This window comes from Anabrus simplex, chromosome X (assembly GCF_040414725.1).
Source record: "Anabrus simplex isolate iqAnaSimp1 chromosome X, ASM4041472v1, whole genome shotgun sequence".
Lineage (NCBI taxonomy): Eukaryota > Metazoa > Arthropoda > Insecta > Orthoptera > Tettigoniidae > Anabrus > Anabrus simplex.
The window spans coordinates 130,886,115-130,904,982 of NC_090279.1; positions in this window are offsets into that span (position 1 = coordinate 130,886,115).

The following is an 18,868-nucleotide window of genomic DNA, read 5'->3' on the forward strand; positions in this document are numbered from 1 at the left end:
AACTTGTCACGGTTTAGAAATGTAAGAGTTAATAGACCTCATTTGAAGAAAGCATGAGAAGTGGTCCAGCCTAAAAGTTTAAATACTCATACAAGCTCTTTAATCCAGCACATATTATTCTACCGAAATCCGTAGTCTGTTCTCCTACATAAAGAACGGCATATGCTTTGGAGTTCTGATCTTGTTGAACCACTATGCGCTTTGTCGCAGGCAAGTAATAATTTTTGTACAGGACCTTGTTCTTGAGGTTGTTTGAGAGAATGTCTGTGTTGTAGATATTAATAAAGTTGAGAACGTTTGCCGACATTCAGCAAGATCTGTTGAAACATGGCTAATCTTTTATGAATGTTATTTTGTCACACAAATATACATATTGTATTTGTACATTGTAATCATATCACTATAGCATTTTATTATGTCACTGTGTCGCTTTTCCGAAATATGTATCTTTGATGTGCAATCAAACATAGCCAACTTATATATAGGACGGTAGGTTTATACAAGGACGTTCATAATTACTACCATGTACTACATCACTCTACGTCTTAATTGCTGTATTTAACACGGAAACCATTAATACTGATGAAATCCTGGAAAAGATGAAATATAACAAGTATACGACGGCTCTCTCCCTAGCATTGATACTGTCTTTTCTCCTCAAGACACTGCTGTTATAGACATTATGAAGGCAACACAGAATATGGCTTTGGTGGTAGCGTTTTATTACAATGTTCTAATATCCTGATTTTGAATCCAAACGCAACCTATCATGCCCTTGAATATTCTTACAAGTATTACTTTAACAATACGGATGGAAGGAGCATGAAAATCAAGGCTTGAGCCAAAATTCGAGATGACAAGACGTTGAATTGCACTGTAGTGGATATTGCTGCTATGTAAAGGAAGGAATGTTATTCTATTTATTTCAAAAGATCACGGGCAACGTGATTATTTTTAGTGGATTAATAACATAGTTGGATAGCATCCAATTCTGTGCCTGTCTCCCCACCACAGAGTAGTTCTACATATTCTACGGAAGAACGGTTATAGGTGAGATCCGCTTAGAACTGCCACATGGGAAATTCGATCACGCAGGCTAAAATATATCGTAACATGAACAGGTACTTTCCAATTCATGCTGTATGAAATGAATTCACATGGCCCAGTCGAATGCATGACTGGCTCACAAGCCAAGTAATGGGAGGCTCGACCATGTATTGTTACTGCACTCTTTGGAGAAAATAAGTGGACAAATGAAAGGGGGACATTGATTCCAGATATGACAGACTAAATCTCTTGATCATCAAACAAGATATTGATGTTGACACCACTAGACAACAGGGGGCAGAAAATACGACACTGGATTGTATGTCATGCGTTCTGTGGCATATCACGCCAAGCAAAGGTGCAAACGTCTGTAACCCTTCTTCTTTACGTGAATACGTGATCCTTGTGACAAGTAATTTATCAGGTTCACAATTAGTTTTCAGTAAAATAATGTTTCATTTTGCATTGATAAATATTCTATACGAACCAGCTATATTGCTGTAACTCGTGGCGCGTCCCAGGTGACGGATACGGGTTCCCCGCTGGCCTGCCGATGAACTTGAGCAAAATATAAAAGCTCTCGCGTACCAAACATGTACAAAGTCTTTAATGGCAACTTTGGCGGAGATGGAGACGTTCAGTAGGGACCAGGTGGCGGAAGAGGTACACTAAATTTCTGGAAGTTAATGCAGAAAAGAGGGTAGCGTTTCTTCTCTAGAGGAGTGGCTGCAAAATGCATCTGTTCTCCATGTCCGGAGCTGCGTTACTCCCTTCTGTGATGAGTTCTAAAATGCTCAAGACAAGCCGGCCGTAAAATAATACCGTTATATCATTACAGAAATATTTCTCATGGTATCGGAGCCAAGGTTAGTGCAGTCCCTGGAAGGGACGCGCATTGGCAGGGCCCAGTCAGCATGAAAAGTATGCTAGGGTTACCGTCGCACGGGCTGTGACGGCTAACCATGCTAGTACACCCATTTTGTATCCCATCATTGAATTATGCCTGGATGAAGTAGCGAATAAGACTCTGCACTTGAGAGAAGGCTTGTAGGCATCTGAGAGGTGCGGAAAAAAAGATGGAATGGAGAAAAGTCATGAGAAAAGAGGTGTGGTTACTAACTGGTGTACAACAGAAACCGAAGGACAGTTCATGGTGTTGACATTGTCATATCAGCTAAATTTGACGGTTCAGTCTCCGAGGTGTAATAGTTTGACAATCGCTTGATGTAACTCGCCCGCACTGGGGAAAGAAGGAAATTCCAATTTTTCACAGCAACGCTCCACAAACTGACGTGCTCATGGGAACCAAAGATGCGTTCTGGGCACTGCCTGACAAGAAGACCGCTGACTATCTTATCGCTGCCGCTGATCTGAATGGACGTGTCGGACCTAGGAAAGAAGAACAAACAGTCCATGCCGTTCATGGACTAGCGAAAAGAACGAAGATGCCCAACAAATTCGCGATTATGCAGAAACTGATCATCGCAAATACACGGTTCAAAAAGAGTGATATTCATCTACTCAGTACTACAGTGGCTCCCATTCAATTCGCATTGACTACATCCTTGTGAGAGAGTGAAATCTCGAAGATGTTCTAGAGATAACAATTGTCCCTTATTAAATCCTTGCGATGCAAAACCGACCAGTCATCTAGGCTGCGGATAAAGTCACCAAGAGCCCAATACTTCTCAGGAAATAGACAAATTTGGATCAAATGGTTGCCCCTGAAGAAGGAGACTAACGTCGTTGCAGAAGTTACAGAGTCACAAATCACCATAGTTGAAGTGAGCCGGACTAAACTGAAAGACGCCTTTCGCTCTATTCCTGGAACAATTAAGTCAGGGCGACGACAACGAAGGATTAAACATGACATATGGCTAAGGAATGAAGATGTTAAATATGCAGTACGGTTGAAGAAGCTGCTGTACCACAAGTTTCTTGCTTGTTGGAATGCCTACGAGGCTGCCACTCGTAAAATGAAGGAGGTATTTGCCGTAACATAATCAAACCGGTAGGCAGGACTATATGTGAAACATGACATGCGCGAATTCGAGCGGAATTTTTAACGGCTAGTCCAATCGAGCCAACGCAAAACGTCAGAAGTCCAAAGTTTTTACGGCATCAATGAGGAAACAGACGATTTGCTACTGGACAGGCGGGAAGCGCGAGTACACTGGCGGAACTATTTTGAGTAAATTTCAATCATGGAATTTCCGTATCTACCAATCCTAATCACCTCCGCTGTTGAAGGTCCAACGTAGGAAAATGACGTCACCAAAGTCCAGGCTATGCTGAAGGAAATGACATCAGGGAAAGCCATCTGTCCCGATTATCTTCCAGCAGAGTTTTGTTTCTCTCAATGGGGGGATGCAGCAGTGTGGCTAAAGCAAGCTTTTCAGCCATACCATCAAAGAAGTTCATAAACAAACAGACTGACGACGGAGTATCAATTCAGAAATAAGGGAAGCCCTGGCGATTTTTCTAATCACGGCCCGAACATACTTCTGAGCCTCGCAACGAGAGACTTAGAACAAATCTTCGACAAAAGGATTAGCGATTTAGCCAAACATACAACAAGCCAAGCTGGATTTGTGTAAAATTGTGGCGCAATAGGAGAAACCCATGCTGCCGGACTATTACTTGAGAAACACTGTGAAAAGAATAAGAGGCTTCATCACAAATTTCTGGACCCTGAGAAGGCGTTCCATCGGGTACTACATGACCTAATCAGTCAGCCCTACAAGTACATGGCATTCCAGAGCACCTTGCTGAGAGGGTATAATTGCTCTACAAAGAACAAATGAGTTGTGTTCAAGCTGCCGCAGGAGCGTCTGATGACTTCCGCATAACTGTAGGAGTCCATCAAGATCCCGGCTTATCACCACTGCAGCTTATTCTTGTGATGGACATAATTACCACAAACCTGCGCAGTTCAATACCATGGACACTTCTCTAAGCAAATGATATCATTTGGCTGAAGAGAATAAGCTAGACCTGCAGCGTCAAACAGAAGACTGGAACAATCGACTAGCGCAATAAGCCCCGCGCCTAAACAAGAACAAGACAGAATACATTGCATTACATCGTCGAGAAGTTGGAACCATGCATGTTGACGTTGAAGATATAGCACTAGTAGAGATATTTAAGTATATTGGCTCCACAATCTATGATTATGGCCGACTTACTGATGAAGTCAACTTAAGGATATACAAAGCCTGACTGAAGTGGAGAATGACAACAGGCACCCTTTCGAACTTTGGACGAAGGGCCATCTCTAAACTAAGTTCTACCGAACTGATATCTGTCCTATCGTTATCCATCCTGTCGTTTTCTACGGCAACGAATGCTGCCCAGCTCTAGAGGTAGAACGCCAAATAAGCATCATGGATACGAAGTTGCTTAGGTGGAAGGCTGGCATAACTAGACTAGATCATATTTCAAATGATGTTATTAGAAAACGTTTTGGCATTGCAGCGATCCAGAAGAAAATTGGGGAAAGGCGTGTGCGCTGGTTTGGGCAAGTGTTGCGTGTAGAGGACGATACATTGGGAAAGTCAGAGTATTACACAGAAAGTCGGTGAAAAGAGGCGCTAGGGACGAACCAAACAGCATAGACTGATAAAGTGCACAACGGCCTGAAAGTTGGAAGACTACAAGCAGACATGGCCCGAGACCGAACTAACTGGATTCAATGAACCACAACACCGGACCCTGCCACCAGATGCAGACTGACGAATATTCTGTTACAAAAATGGAATGCAAAGGATATTTTACACATCCTAACATTCAAATTAGTTTATTGTATGTTCAAATTTTCTCCCCTAAAGCCTATGTCCGATATCTATAAAAACTTATTATCACAAAATAGTGTTTGAATGGCTGAAAGCTTCTCGATTTCGTGTTTAAGTGACTCCTATAAATGCATTGTGAAGAAAAATGTATAACTCAACAAAATAAAAAATGGGTATATCTGTGTTAAATGGGAGGACAGTTTGAATATCCGGTGAAATTCTATGAGTACTGTGCCGTTACATTGTAAAACACCACAACAACAACCATAACGGCCAGCCCAAGGTATGAACTAGCATTTACACAACTGCACCAGTTCGTAAGAAATAAGTGGAAGCTTAATCAGACACTATACACTCCTTCCAACAACAAGAGAACAAGAAAAACTTACCTTAACAAGTGGAGAAGTGTCACAACAAACCGTGGATAATTTAAATTAACCCCTGTACTGGACATCAGAACACCAAAAAGTGAAAGAAAGAACAACAACATACCTTTAAGAAGGTAAAATTATTTAATCTTGATACCCAAAGTAGAACAACCTTTTTTTTAATATAAAAATAAAATTAAATAAAACCGTCCATAGAAGAGAAAAACTAACAATAATATAAAGTAATTAACAACTGAGGAAAACTCCTGAAAAACTGAGGTCGGCCAACCAGAAATAAGTGTAAAAGGTACATGACTACATGATAATTACTTTAAGTGAGTAGTGCCTTTGGGGTGCTTTACAAAGGGTGACCTTCAAAGTACAAGTTTTCTCTTCATTTACTCTTACTTTCATTTAACTTATTATATTCGTCCGGATAGTGTGATCATGGAGCTTTCGCAAGGGGATCAGGGTAATTACGTCTCGAGTGACATAAACACAAGTAGAATAAACAGACGTTAAGACAGCCGAACAAACACAAACCGGGAAAATATCTAATCAAGAAAGTTTGGATAAAGTGTTAAAGTCACACAGACACCAAAATAAAATACTTACAAAAGCGACAGAATCCCAAAAACAACCACTACCATCACTAAAGAGTGGCTATAGTAACCAACATTCGCCATCAACAGTTGGCAATGACCAATCACAAAGCATAAGCATAACAATGGTCGAAACATAAGGAACCCGGAAATTCCAAAACTCATTCATTTTACAAGAAAAAAATAAAAGGAAAAGAAGGAATAAAATTAAAAGAGACCCAAACTAAATTTCTGATACCCTGGAGAAAACTCACATGGTCCTAAAACCTTTCCAAGAGGTAGAGTTCCTTTGAAGTACATATAGAGGAGATACACCTTATCTCCCAAAACTCCACATTAATAATAATCATAACTTTTCATTATTTCCCAAACTAGATGAAACGTAATACACCTTCATACCACACATATCCAGATCATTAGGATATGTATACTATATATATATATATATATATATAAAAATAAATTTTTACAGAGGAAACCCGAAAAACTTGAACAGTTACTGCCTTTTAAATTTTTGAACCAACAACTAGCTTTATGGCTTTTTCAAAGGTCTTAAACACACGAAAGTTCTAGAAGAGGGCATGTTTTCCAAAACATCATTCCGGTCTCCGGCGACTGAGTTCAATTTAAATGAAGAAGAAACTTACAGTTGCAGAATCAGGCTTGTAGTAACATCAAAGCGTCAGTTGCTCCATACTCACGTAATGATATCACAAAATATTGCATTTACTGCAGAAAGGAGGACGGTCTTCAAAATTTAAAAATTAAACCTTTAGAATGGCTGAAAGCCATCGCACTAATATATTATGTCGGATCCATAATGTGCGCTAAGGCCAAAAGCCGGAGCGAGTGAGTAGCATGTCCTTCCTCCATCATGGTCAAGCTTCTTCTCATTTCATAATGGCCGATTACTCCCGCTGGAAGAGAGCAGTTCAAAAAGATGGCGAGGAGCTCCCTGATTGGTCGGAGGCGAGGTCCCGTTTCGACCACACCATAACAGATGGCTGCACACAGCAGAATGAGAGTTAAGTATCGAGAGCAAGTCCCAGAGAATAAATTAATTACTTAAGAAATATGATGGTTTACAAGTAGGAGAAATCCAAGTTGAGAATATAAACGTGACACTGTTTTCTACGGCTAATTGGCCAAATCAAAACCGTTCCTTGAGAAAGCAGTTTTAAATCCGTAATACTGTCTCAGTACCTACAAGAGGAGAGTCCATCAGTGTATACTAGCCTGAATAGAATTTTGCAATTCATATTTCTGCTTACACACGTCATAGACAGCAGACGATCATATTAATCAGTTTGTTATTTTCACTCCGATCACGCCTATAAATATGAAGACCATGGAGGTGTGGCACAAAGTGGTCAGCTCAGGGCCATGTGACACTCAACGCTCTAAAGCTGGAAAGAAGCCACATAACTAAGTGGTTAGTTCAGGACCATGTGTCTCTACACAAACGGAAGTAAGCCTCATCACTAGTTAGCTCAGGACGATGTGTCTCTCCACAAATGGAAGGTAATCTCAACACTAATTGGTAACCTCAGAAATACGTGTATTTCCACAAGTAAGCAATTAGGAAATTTTATGAATCTTAAAATCTTTTCTTATGTAATTCAATACCCAACTGGCATGGCAAATATTTTAGACATTTTAAAGGAAGTCATTTATGTTGCGGCATGATATTTGTGGACTGCTGAAATGAGAGTGAGGAAACAATAGCGCCTGAGGTGAGATATAAAACAAAGTGGGAAGTAGCAGATAAGATCCGGTCGACTGAATCCTTCAGAAGCATCTAAAATCTATGATGTAAAATGGACTAAGCTACGTAGACAATGGACTGTCCTCTGACATATATGCCAAGAAAAAAGAAACCGAGCTCGATAGCTGCAGTCGCTTAAGTGCGGCCAGTATCCAGTAATCGGGAGATAGTGGGTTCGAGCCCCACTTTCGGCAGCCCTGAAGATGGTTTTCCGTGGTTTCCCATTTTCACACCAGGCAAATGCCGGGGCTGTACCTTAATTAAGGCCACGGCCGCTTCCTTGCACTTCATAGGCCTTACCTCTCCCATCGTCGCCATAAGACATATCTGTGTCGGTGCGACGTAAAGCAAATAGCAAAAAAAAAAAAAAGAGAAAAGAAAAAAGAAAAAAGAAGACACATAAAATGCATGTCGCTTTGCTGGTCTCTGCACAATATATGTTTAGAAAGTAGAAAGCTAATTTAGACTCCATCAAAAATAGAAATATGATTTTGTGTGTGAAAAGGATTCATAAGCAACATTTTTGCTGGTGGTCATAATACAAGATTGTTCTCTAACGTAGCCTATTGTGTCTTGTTACATATGAATTACAAAGAAACAGAGAGTGTGAGCTGGTACTGGGTAGTTCTGAGGACCGACATGAATATTTCTTGCCACTAGTTGTGAAAGTACAGTAGGAACAAGTCAGTGCATCACATAAGAGCCGAGAAGACCCTAACCACTCACAAAATCTAATAAACCATACAGAATTCGTAGTTTCCATCACAAACCTGGTTTGAAGTCAAACCTTAGGCTATGACTAGCCATCGCATGACCTGCTGATACAAGGGCTTGGTTAAGAGCACCAATCCGAGACTATAGAATCATTTCCCAGGGATTATCAAAGATCATTTCACACAGTAACCAACAAAGGTGTGACAGCAAAAAATTAATTAGCAATGTCACAACTACAGTTCAAAAACACTACTGCATTAAATGTTTTAAAACAGGACATACACTTGTGGTACTTTGTAAGGTCCGTGACAATAATTACAATTTTGAAAGAATATTATATCACTACGTTATTTACCTATTATTATTATTATTATTATTATTATTATTATTATTATTATTATTATTATTATTATTAGCATAGGGCAACAAGTTAGATACATATATACAAAATATATAGTATTTACAAAAATACACAGACAAGAAACATGTTTTATAGCAGAATGTCCAGTTGAGTGATCCTCTGTATGGCTTCCTCTGTTGGTTCCAAAAAGTCACTCGGGCTACCTGTGTAGGAACGTCGTGCACATTCACTTACAATATGGGGATCATCTGTCGAGATGCACCACAGTCGCACTCTGGTGATGAGATATATTTCCACTTATAAAGGGCATCCCTGCATCGTCCATGATTTGTTCTCACCCGATTCAGAGTGGTCCAAATCTTACGCGGTAGATGATGTTCACCAGAAAAGATGTTGTGTAAGGAACTGTCTGTGGCAACTTTCCAGCGACTTCTCCATTCTTCTAAAGGGTGAAAATTCCCATCAGCCAATGCGACAGCATCATGCAAAGATGGATGTCGTGACTCGAGCCTCGTTACGTTGAGAACAGGAATATCATCCAAAACAGGCAGTTGAGGGTTCATTTCTATCTTCTTGAACTCTCGGATGGGAGCATTTCATCTTTCTAAAACAGGTGGCATTATACCTGACAGAATTGGGAGCCAATAAAGGGATGTGGACTGGATAGTACCAGATATTAACCGCAAGCTAGCATTCAGTTGAGTATCAATTAGTCTTGTATATGGGCTATCCAGCCAAACTGGTGCACAGTACTTAGCACACGAGAAAACCAGTCCCAAAGCAGATCATAAAGTCTTTGCTGATGAACCCCAACTTGAGCCATACAATTCCTGAAGGATAATATTACGTGTTTTGAGCTTTCTGGACAGATTCATAAGATGTTGTTTGTAAGATAGTGTGCGATCAAGTGTAATCCCCAAATATATGGGATAGTTGCTATGCCGATGTTCTTGGTGACAAAAACGTATGTGAAGTTTAATGCCAGCTTGGCGATTATTCAGGTGAAAACATGACACTTCTGTTTTGTTAGGGTTAGGACACAGTTGCCATTTCTTGAAGTATGTTTCAAGTGAAATCAGGTCTCTTTGTAGCATTTCTTCTGTCACACTAAGGTCTCGAATTTGAGTAGCTAGTGTTATATCAGCATAACAAAATGTTTGTGATGATATTTCTGGGAGATCAGAGATATACAAATTGAACAGTAGGGGAGACAGTACCGATCCTTCAGGTAATCCATTTTTTAGCTTCCTTTCTCTACTCATACTATTTCCCATACACACTCGAAATCTTCTGTCATCGAGCATATTGCTTATAACCTGCACGATGGTCCTACAGGGTACAATTCTGAGAAGCTTGTAAATTAATCCTTCCCTCCAGACTGTGTCAAATGCTGCTGTAAGATCAATGAATACAGCTGAGGTCTTGAGTTGTTTCTGGAAACCTGCTTCCATGTGGAATATCAGTGAAAGCACATGATCGCAGCAGCTGAGATTTGGCCTGAATCCAGCTTGATCAACTGTAATACGCTGAAAAATAGTTGCGCTGATTCTGTTGTGGAATAGCCTCTCAAAAAGAAAGGCAACTGGTCTATAATTGCTTGGGTCATTGGCAGGCTTACCTGGTTTCAAGATGGAAATCACTTTCGTTCGTTTGAATTCTGCCGGGAGTTGTCTGTTCTGTAGAAGGTCGGTAAAAAACCTTAACAGCCAACTTCTTGCATTCTTCCCTAAATGAATGCGAAATTCTGGATGAATGTCGTCAAAATCTGGAGCTGTAATTGGTTTAACGTCATTGAGAGCAGCATTGATGTCTTGCACCGTAAGCGGTTGTGAATACCTTGATGTGCGTGGTGTTCTTGATTCCAGAGTTTGGAGCTGGCGCCGTATGTATTTGGTATGTTTCTTATCTGATGGAGTTTGGGAAGTTAATAATAATGTTATTTGCTTTACGTCCCACTAACTACTCTTTTACGGTTTTCGGAGACGGCGAGGTGCCGGAACTTTGTCCCACGGGAGTTCTTTTACGTGCCAGTAAATCTACCGACACGAGGCTGACGTATTTGAGCACCTTCAAATACCACCGGACTGAGCCAGGATCGAACATGCCAAGTTGGGGTCAGAAGGCCAGCGCCTCAACCGTCTGAGCCACTCACCCCGGCAGAGTTTGGGAAGTTGTGACGATGTGAGATGCTACTTCATCCGGAGTAACTCCAGGCTGTTCCTTCACCAAATGTGTCCTTCCTCCAAGTTTTCTGCGGTGCCCCCAAGATCTTCTACTGGAATGAGTTAGGTCGATATTCTCCACTGTTTCAATCCACCGTTCTCTCCGGGTAGTATCCATGCTGGAAAGAAGTTCATCAGCTATGTCTTCATCACCAGTATGCAGATATTCGTTATAGAGTGCATCAGTCTCTGCATTCCAACCAGGGATGTATTATTTTCTATGGCATACTCTTCTTCTTAGTCTCCATCATAACTGCATCTACGAAATGCTTGTAATTGTGCTTGGGAACAATCCACCGAACACATTTATCCAGTTCAGTGGTGAATGTTGACAAGTTTGTTTTTCTGAAGTTCCTCCGGGCATGTGGTATTGACGAATTCTGAATTTTTTTAGGCAACCTGAACAAATTTTAAATTCCACTTGTACCTGTCCATTTTATTAGTTAATACTAATTGTGTAACTATGTTTGCAATCATAACACTAGAAGCACCTGACTGACAATGAACACTAAAATGAATCAGAAAGTGTGACCACATCACTGGAATGAACATAAATCAATAGCACAATTTTTTATGCTTACAACAATGCACAAGTTTTATTTGAAAACTATGATACCGAAGATGTAGCATAACTGACCTCAAAGTTTCATTTCTACAACACATTATCTGCTTTGGCGTCCACAAATGGAGGAATCTGACTTAACACACAAGAGAACAGAAATGATCAGAAAAAAGGAATCTAACCAAATAATTTCAAAATGACATACTTCGAGTTATCACATTATTGAACTGAGCCATCATTATATTGATTAATGAAACTGATTATGTTAGTTTGAAATATTTATTGTTTACAATGTACATAAAACTTAACAATTTCGAATTAGAAGATTTAATTTCTAATCTACAAGTATAGCTTTTTCTGTGTGTCACTGTTGGCATGAACGTATAAAAATATTACTCAGAATATCTGGAAGCAATAGTTTCAGATAGCATTTCAGATGATAAGAATGTGATGAACAAATGATGCAGAGAAAGTGAAAGAAAGAACACGTTTTCATGGTTGCTTAAAGGTATTGTAAACAAATACACTTCAAAAATATCTAGCTTTACCAGAGATTCTTTTTGTAGATATATATTGAATAAAACTACGAGTACATGATGTAACATTAAATATGACCTTAAAGTTCCTGAATATTTTTGATAATTTTAACCAATTTTTTTTAGATATTAGTGTTTAAATGTAACCTTGTAAAGACAGGATTGAACTGATGAACATGGCCACTTTTGGAGATAAACCAACCACTACTGAACACAACTGTGAATAGGTACAACATATTCCATATTGTATAAAACTTGTACTGTACGTACTTTGTTTCTTCTTTGATGTATGGCAACAGCTTTTCATCAACTTGTTCGTCTATGAATATTTCCTCCTTAGTATCTTCGGAAGGCTGTCAGTAAGAAATAAGACAAGTAGAATAAAGAAGTAAGGAATAAAAATATATAGGCCTAAAATATAAACAGCTGAGAATATAAATTTCATAGTGGCACAAGAAGAGTATAATTAACTTATCCCCCATTTAAAAAATATATAATGGAAAGGAACAATCAAATGAAAATCCCATTAAATGCAAGAGAGGTGTCTACCTTGGTGGTAAATGGTACACAAAAATACATTATTATCAAGCACTAAATTTTAAAAGGACAGAGAAGAAGACAATTTCCTAAAAACAGTATTCTATAATTTTTGCTATTTTTTTCTATTAAGCACACAGCTCATCCTTAATAAATGTATAGAATTTACAAACTCTTACTCATAATGTTTTCTGTTTTACAAACACACTCAACACACATACCACTTGTGCAACTACTTCAAATAATACTATACAAATTCTATTAGGTTAAAATTTACATTGCACTTACTTATTTAATTTTTTACCCTTTTTGGAACCTAACTTGCACAATGACCTGCTGTGTTTTAACCTGAGTCCTTTTGGCACTGCTTTTCAAACAATTGATGAGATATAAGAACATGAAAAGGAACACACTGTTGGACAGCAGTAAACACAGTAGCATAGAAAGGGAGGAACATTGCAAATTTGTAAATTTAAAATCACCTACATATTTGTGAATATTCAGCAGAGTATATGTACACATACATGTATGGGTGGAGGCACTTCCATGTATGTGAACATGTACAATTTTAGAAAAATAAATAATAGTAAGCAGTATCTCCAAATCATTACCCAATACCATTCCTTGCTTCTGTTTCTCTTTCTGTTGATCCCTAATTCCACAATGACTAGCCATTTTCTTCATCCTCTTATATTCATACTGCCCTGTTCCGATCTTCCTACATATGAGTTGACTTGTCACCTCTTTGTTCATTTCCATGTTCCTATATACTTTCTTTCCAAAAACACTTCACTGTAATATCAAATAATCCCACAGTACTCCTACCACTTTCCCAACAAGTGGACAATGCTTAAATCATAAGCATAGAAATATCCATCATCCCCCATCTGTACATCACATTAAGACCAAAAGCATAAATCAGTTAATGTCCCAATCAATGAATGAATCAATCAATGAATCAATCAAACAACAGCAATTAGGGCTGTTGGTTGTTTATATAGAAAAAAGATTGTGGAAATATATGAAACATATTATTTACAATCACTAAATCATTTTACTATAAGTGAATATTTGCCAGAAATTTGTCCCCTTGAATTCAAACTTATCTTCATGTTGTGACCTTTCCTACAGTTAAAGAACATGACTTAAATGTATTCATCAACTAATGTCATTCCAAGCCATCTCTCCAATGACATCTCAGAATATACTGCTTAATCAAACAACTTGTCTCCTTTCTCCAATTCTCCCCAGCTGAAACTTTGCAACATCTCTGTAACACAACTCTTTTGTTAGAAATCACCTGCAAGAAATGGAGATATTTCTGTGGATCATTTCATGTTCTCTACTCAAGTAATACTGGTGATGGTCTCACACTCTCATTGTGGCTTTGCTGGAGATTTATATGCCCTATCCTTTACAACCCCTAAATAACCTCATAATCATATTAAGAGATCTGTAAATTTTATTTTCAATATGTTTAAATGATTACCATAATGAAGCTATATCCTTATTATGAATAGCTAGGTACTTACAGAGATCCCCATGAAGAAATTTCACCCATCAATACAATAATAAAACCGGAGAGGACTCTTTCTATATGTGAAACAAAGAAACTGACTTTTCACCATGTTTACAAATATAGCATTGCCCGATGTCCATCTTACAATATTGTCAAGGTCTTTTTCAGTTAGTCATAATCCTGAAACTTATTTATTACACAGAGCCTCATCACTTTTTTCAGTTCATTATTCATATTGTTTAATATATCAGAAAATAAAGGTCTCATAATACTGCCCTGTGGGACCCAATCCCATAATTGTTACAGGATCAAATAAAGCTTCACCTACTCTAATGCTCTGAGTCCTATTTTGTAGAAATACACCAGACGTGGCCAAATTTTAATGGTGAAAGTTATATTTCTACCTTTATGTAAGCTATCGACCTTTATAGACTAATCCTTGAACTTGTTTGGAGGCAAAGTTTCCACTTGGGATATCCTGGTCCACACTATTGTATGTTTTTCATACAGTGGCTACAGTGAGAACCACAATGCAATTTCATTATTCACATGGTTTTGTGTCATTTTTGTTAGTGAGCATGTTCTGTTGTTTATCTTTATTACCTGCATATTGTTGCTGTTTGGAAGTAAATAATGTGACCTATTATTAAGACTGTGCATTCTGTAAATTACATGTATTATTGATACTATTCAGGAGTTCAGTTGATATTTCTTAAGAGTGGTTCTAGAGAACAGTCAAAATTTGAGGTTATGGGGAGACGAAGAGACCTTTCGCCAAGAAAGGCATTGTCAGAGAGCTACTTCTTGAGAAACGTCAATCACAACAAGAAATAGATTCTAGATTGCAAATACCACAGCAATCTGTAAGTAGAATTTTAAAATGTGAAGATAACGGGAAGACAAAATGTGATGATGATATGCTTGTTGTTTTAAGGGGCCTAACATCGAAGGTCATTGGCCCAAGACAAAATGTCAACAACGTGTTGGAAACTGTGTGCAGAAGAAGAAACCAACCCCAAGGAGGAAGCAAAACTGATTAATTTGTCAGTAAACAATCGCAAGGTTACTAGTTTGGATTTACGTAAGAAATTAGAAGAGTATGGGTCATTTGTATTAGCCAGGACTCTGAGGCGAGAGCTGTTTAATGCTGGAATGAAAGCAAGATGACATCAAGGCAAAGCGAAGTTTACTCCTGCTATGGCTGTAAAGAGGTTCCAGTGTGCCACGACTCTCCAGAATTGGTCATCTGGTGAATGGAAACAGGCAAGTCCATGACAATTACTGTAATTCCTAAATTACTATTCATTATTCCATTATAACCCAATCTAAGCGATGTAACCGTACAGCACAGTAAATGTAAAAAATTCTTCTTTTAAACCATACAGCTTATTGCATTTAATGCTAGGCTTATTTGTTTTATTTATTTCAGGTTTGCTTTAGTGACGAATCGGTATTTCCTGTCATAGAAGAGACAAGTCAATATGTCAGAAGATAAGGAGAAGCCTTCCATCCACATTGAGTGAAGCATCCAACTTTAGTGATGGTCTGCAGTGTGTTTTCTTGCTATGGCTGTGGACGATTATATATTGTAGAAGGAACTATGAGACGTGAACAGTATAGTATAAAGAACCCGTTTGGTAGCTCAGGTGCAAGAGTAGTTTGGCCAAAGTGAATTTATTTTCATGCAAGATAAGATTTTTATGCAAGAACAAAGCCTAGAAACAGTCCAGACATGAACCCCATAGAATATCCTCAGAAAATAGCAAAGAAAAGTCCAAAAAAGTATAACGACAGAAATTGGCTTGATTGAGAAGCTCGGTCAGATCTGGGGTCATGATGACGATTTAAAGAGTCAGTGTAAAATACTGTTTGAGGGTATGCCCAGTCTAATCAAGTCGCTCATGAAAGCTAAGGGGGTGCATAAAAAGTACTAATGTCATCAACTTCAAAATTGGTAACATCTTATCTGTTCAATTCTCGAAATTTTAATGTTTAATAATTTGGCCATATCTTTATCTATCCCGAACGCACTAATTTTTTGTCAGTAGTTTCCCGAGATCTACCCTAAGAAAATCCTTGGATATGTCAATCGTGATACATTTGACTTCCTGAATCTAATATATCTGCTATATCATGCTGGAATCCACAAGATGAGCTTCAGTGGAATAATGTTTCCTAAATCTGAACTACCTTCTATCGAGCCAGTTGGTAATTTCTTAAATGTGTATAACATAATCAGAAAGAATGCATTCCAAGAGCTTGCATGCAACACAAGTCAAGACGACTATTGTGTAATTACTAGCCCTAAGTTTAGCACATTTTCTCTATATACAGAGTGCTAATATACTAAGCATTCATTCATCTGGTATAGCTGTTTCATACATACTCTAATCAATATCTCAAAGAACTGACTTTCGTATATGCCCAGAAATTTTACCCATCCCAGCAGCATTTCTAGTTTTTAATATTTGTGTATTACATTCAATGTTCAGTATAGTGGATATTGTAAAGTAATTTCAAAGGATTAGGTGAAATTGTCAACTGCGTCAGGTACTGCAAAAGGACACGATCATACCATTGGTGACATATCCTATGCGTCACGAGTGACGGCTGCGATGCCCAACAACTAATGAAGTATACACATTCTCATGCTGTGTAATTGCTACTTCATACCTTTCTAAATCTGTCAACATTCAACACCGTGCACAGCAACAAGCCGTAGTAACACGGCTGAAAGTAATTCCAGTATCAAGGAAGACAATGTACACTGCCGGCTGGTGCTCTCAGTGCTTTTCAATTAGCATTTTGGCAGTGAAAATTGCATGAGTTGTTCCAACACCCTTAATGAAGATGCATTGTATAGCAATAATGCCGGCGATTTCACCCAGTCAATAATGAAGGCTACTCTAAAAGATCATCTCATGTACAATTGGGTGCAATTTGGATGGTAATTTGCACATTCTGCTGAATCGTCATTTTGCTCAAAAATAGGCACAAGGATGTTTACAGCCCAATGACTGGGAACAGAGCCAGAGTCAACTCTGGCACTGAATAAGCTTGTCAGCCAGTTGATAATGAGTTCTTTAAACTGCCTCATCTTCCAACGATACAACAAGCAAAGTCTCTCACTGAGGGACAAAGGAAAAGAGACAACAATCAAGAAAAAGGTTTATCACAATAGTTCTATGAACTTTGACTGTCCTACATCAACACAGATCTATCCGTATTAAGAAACGAAGTACAAATTTATGTGAAGATAAACCGACGTCCAGAATTATCGCATGGAATATTTGGAAGCTAATACTCAGAGAAGTGTACGAAAATACTAGTAAATTGCAGGGTATATGCTGTAAACGGGAATCATGCATCAAAGGTATCTGGGCATAGAGAAATACTCACGGGTCAATTTATCTCCAAAATGAGGAGACTGGGTTGGATCAAACACATTTCAATGACACATGGGTGAAATATCAATTAAGAAATAGTAAATGTAATGATTATCATTATTTTACTGTAAAACCAATTATAGTATTAACATTAACAGCTAAACGATAGCTGGGCATCTCAGAGAAGTTAACTGTTAATAATGTAGAATGACACTGCGTAAGCACTGTACAAGTCTACACATAATTTCACCTTAAAGTTCTACACAACAATCTATACTGAAAATGCGATTTTCACACCACACACAGGATTTCTGCAAACCAATTTTACTAATTCAACAAGGCATCAATAAATCAAAATAATGCACTTTTAATACTTCTGTATAATTAATACAGCAGTATATACTGTGGAAATAAATCTTTCATCTACAACACACTGCACCCGAAAATGGCATAATTGGAGTTAAAATTCAGATTGCCGCAAAAGCTTAATTTAATTCGGTCAATGGGTCATTTATAACAGCTCTGGTGAAGGCCAAGATCTGATAACCTTGGAGAAATTCGCCTTTAAGCTCATAGCTGCATGGTCGTGTGGCGACCCGTCCCTATTTTCTTATTGGTCAGGAGGTTAACATGCGACAGATATGAACAGTTAAAATTTTCAAGCCTAACACCGCCCGGCAAGTTTTCAGAATTCTTCACAAGACCAGTTTTGAACCATGATACTATAAGAAGACGTGAAGAAATGTATGATTGGTTTCCTACTAATCAAACCTTCTAGACTGAGGACTGATAAAATCAGTGTGAAACCGACGCTCAACTTACTCAGATTTTACTCTACTGTTTTCATACTGCTTTACTTTAAAGCACAACTTCACTTCGCTTTCCCACTATAATTCGACAAGATATTCAATGCCAAACGTCGTTTATTAGCCGTGATGTCTTACAAAGGGAACACATTATTTCGTCTTCTGCGCGACATAACCACTACAATATTAATTCCAGAACACGTGTGGTGTGCAAATTATCTGAACCCGCAAGTTACCTGTCGACTGACATTTAAATAGGCATGGTTGGAACACATATTAATGTGCCATTTTAGTTTCAGTATGTGTCAGTATGTGTATATGTGTGTGAGTGGAAGCCTACTGTTACAAGAAGCCTGCAAGACAATGAAAAAGGGGAATCATCATGCTGCTTGCAAGAGGAATCTCTACTTTCATCATGGTGCACCTTGCAAGGGATATTACTTCCGGAATGTGCCACTAAAAGGGGAGATCCCATGACACCCTAAAGGGTTCTAAAGGGACCAATCGTGAGATGTTGCCAGCCAGGACTTAATCAACTTCCATCATAAAAGGTAGAGAACCTTTTTGATATTAATTTCCTTTTCAGAAAGACTTCATTCTTGAAATAATATCTTCTATTATTTTGTGTTGTTACAGATTCTTACCGCTTCTC